Source organism: Octodon degus, unplaced genomic scaffold (genome assembly GCF_000260255.1).
Source record: "Octodon degus isolate 3935 unplaced genomic scaffold, OctDeg1.0 scaffold00013, whole genome shotgun sequence".
Classification (NCBI taxonomy): domain Eukaryota; kingdom Metazoa; phylum Chordata; class Mammalia; order Rodentia; family Octodontidae; genus Octodon; species Octodon degus.
Genome location: NW_004524589.1, coordinates 12,558,134 through 12,561,670, shown reverse-complemented (window position 1 = coordinate 12,561,670; position 3,537 = coordinate 12,558,134).

Sequence of the window (3,537 nt, the reverse complement as noted above, 5' to 3'; positions counted from 1 at the left end):
AAAGAATTAAAAAAGCAAAAAGCTGGTTCTTTGAAAGATTAAAAAAAATCGATAAGCCCCTAGCTAACCTCATCAAAAAGAGGAAAGAAAAAATTCAAATACAAGCAATAAGGAATGAAAAGGGTGTAATTATCATAGACTCAGTGAAAATTCAGAAGATGATCAATAGCTACTTTGAGAATCTTTACTCGTACAGAATAGAAGACACAGAAGAAATGGACAGATTCCAAGAAAAGGCCAAATTACCATAACTGAATCAACAAGATATAACCACTCTCAATAGCCCAATAACAGACAAAAAAATATGAGATGTAATTAAAAACATGCAGGCAAAGAAAATCCAGGTCTGGATGGATTCACAGCTAAATTCTACAAGACATTTACAGAAGATGTTGTCCCTATATTGCTCAACCTCTTCGAGGAAATTGAAAAGGAAAAAAGGCTCCCAAAATCATTCCTGGAGGTAAGTATTATACTGATACCAAAACCAGTTTAAGATGAATTAAGAAAGAGAAGTGCAGACCAATCTCCCTCATGAACATAGAGGCCAAAATGCTCAATAAAATACAAGCAAATAGAATACAGCAAATCATCAAGAAGATCATACACCACGACCAGGTATGATCCATCCCAGGGATGCAAGGATGGTTCAATATTTGAAAATCTAAAAATGTAATACACTATATCAATAGAGCGAAAACTAAAAACCATATGATCATCTCCATTGATGTAGAAAAGGCTTTTGATAAAGTTCAACACTCATGCATGTTCAAAGTCCTACAGAAAATTGGAAATGATGGCCTCTACATCAATCTGGTAAATCCATTTATGAGAACCAAACAGCACAATCCTAAATGGTGAAAAACTGAAACCTGTTACTGTTAGGTCTGGTACAAGACAAGGATGTCCTCTATCACCACTTCTATTCAATATAGTTCTGGAATCATTACGACAGCCATTAGACAAGTGAAAGAAATAAAAGTAATAAGAATAGGCAAAGAAGTTAAATTATCTTTATTTGCAGATGACATGACACTTTACTTGGAAGATCAAAAAAACTCCACCAAGAATCTAAAAGAATTAATACAGAAATTCACTAGCATAGCACGTTATAAATTCAAGACACAAAAGTCTATAGCATTCCTCTACACAGACAACAAACACACTGAGAGGGAAAAATTAGAAACAATACCTTTTACAAAAGCACTGAGGAAAATGAAATACTTTGAAATTAAAAGAACTAAAGAAGTCAAAGATCTTTTCAAGGAAAATTACAATATTCTAAAAAAAGAGATCATACAGGATTTCAGAAAACGGAAAGATATTCCATGCTCCTGGATAGGAAGAAACAACATTGTGAAGATTGCCATACTACCAATATTGCTGTACAGATTTAATGCAATCCCTATCAGACTAATACAGACATACCTCACAGATATAGAGAAATCATTCCTAAAATTTACCTGGAATGGAAAGACCTAGAATAGCAAAGGCAATTCTGGGAAATAAAGACAAGGCAGGAGGCATTACAATTCCTGACTTGATAGTATACTACAAGGCTACTGTGATAAAATCAGCATGTTACTGGCATCAAAATAAACCTGAGAATCAGTGGAATAGATTAGAAGATGCTGAAGCCCCTACGAAAACACTCAGCCACCTTATTGATGATGAAAGGGCCAAACATACTCACGGCAAGAAAGATAACCTCTTTAACAAATGGTGCTGGAAAAACTGGCTTTCTACATGCCAAAAATTCTAACTCGACCCTTTAGTTTAGGCACTAAACTAATGTCAAAATGGAATAAAGATCTAAACATTAAAGCAGAGACACTAAATCTCCTGGAAGAGAAAATAAGAAGAACTCTTGAAGGTATAGGGGTAGGCAAAGAGTTCATGGATAGGAATGAAATCACACAGGAAACAGTTGAAAGAATTAATAACTGGGACCAGCTCTTACTGAGAAGTTTTTTCATGTCAAAAGAAATTACCAAAAAAGTGAAAAAGCAACTCAAAAATTTGGAAAAAATCATGACAAATAAGTACTAAAACAAAGGTCTCCTCTCTGGAATCTATAAAAAACTAAAAAACACTAGGGCCTCAAAATTTAAAGACCCAATCCAGAAATGGGCATGCAAGATGAACACATGTTTCTCAGAGGAAGAAATTAAAGAAGAGAATAAATATAAGAAAAAATGCTCCACATCACTAGCCATTCGTGAAATGCAAATTAAAACAACATTGAGATATCATCTCACCCCAGAAAGAATGACTATCATAAAAAAATCAACCAACAAAAAATTTTGGAGAGGCTGTGGCGAAAAAGGAACACTTCTCCACTGCTGGTTGGAATGAGAATGGTGCAACCGTTATGGAAATCAGTATGAAGAATCCTTAGAAAAGTTGGACTGGAAATCTCATTTAAACCAGCTATTCCTCTACTGAGAATTTTCCCAGAGGATCTGAGAACATCATATCATAGTGATATATGTGTGCCTATGTTTATAGCAGCACAATTTGTGATAGCCAAATCTTGGAAACAACCAAGATGCCCATCACCTCAGGAATGGTTGAAAAAGATGTATTTTTACACAACGGAGTATTATTCAGCTATTAAGAATGATAAACTCGAAGGCTTTATATTGAAGTGGATGCTACTTGATCATATACTCATAAGTGAAATAAAACAGACACACATGTGTTAATATCGTATATATTCCCTTAGTATAAGAACTCAAAACAAGAAATATAAATAGAAAGATATAATACAAGTAAAAGGAAAGCAGGATCTCAAGGACTTAACTAATCAAGAGCGGGAAAGGAGAAGAGCTAGGAAACATGACAATGTGAAGCCATACAGTTATATGTAGATGATAAGCAAAGCAATGATCCTGAGAATCTTCAGAAGATTTTTTAATCTAGCAGTTATTGGGATATATTCTCAGCCTGACTAACTTTATATACTGATACATGTGAACTAAGCTTCTGCATTCCAGATGGTAATTTGTAATACTAGTTTCATGCTTGGAGGGCCTGTCATTCTCATCTACTGAACACGGGCTGCTTGTCATGACATGCCAGTTGCTGCTATGATGTCTCTCAGGTAGATGGTTGTTCAAGAAGAAGGGTGTGGTGAATGAAAGCAAGAGACAGGAAAAGGAATATTGTAGGACTGTCCTACTTCAAGGTTCTATATGGTGAGATTTTTGGACTTATGTGCAAACATGAGAAGCATATAATTCTTTATGCCTATTTTAAAAATGTATTCTAATTTTTAAATGATTTTCTATCATATTCTGGAGGGACTTAAATTTCAACATATAAATACTTGATTAAAAATATCTGTTCCATATTATGACTAAGATGTTTTTTTTTTTGCTTTTTTTTATTTTGAACAACCCTATCTATCTATATTTTTTTCAAATTTTATTGATACACAGATAGCAATGAGACAGTTTCAAATCAAATTGGAAGTACAGTTTCAACAAATAACACACTGCATATATTCTTCTTAGTGGTTAATTGCTGTACAAGATG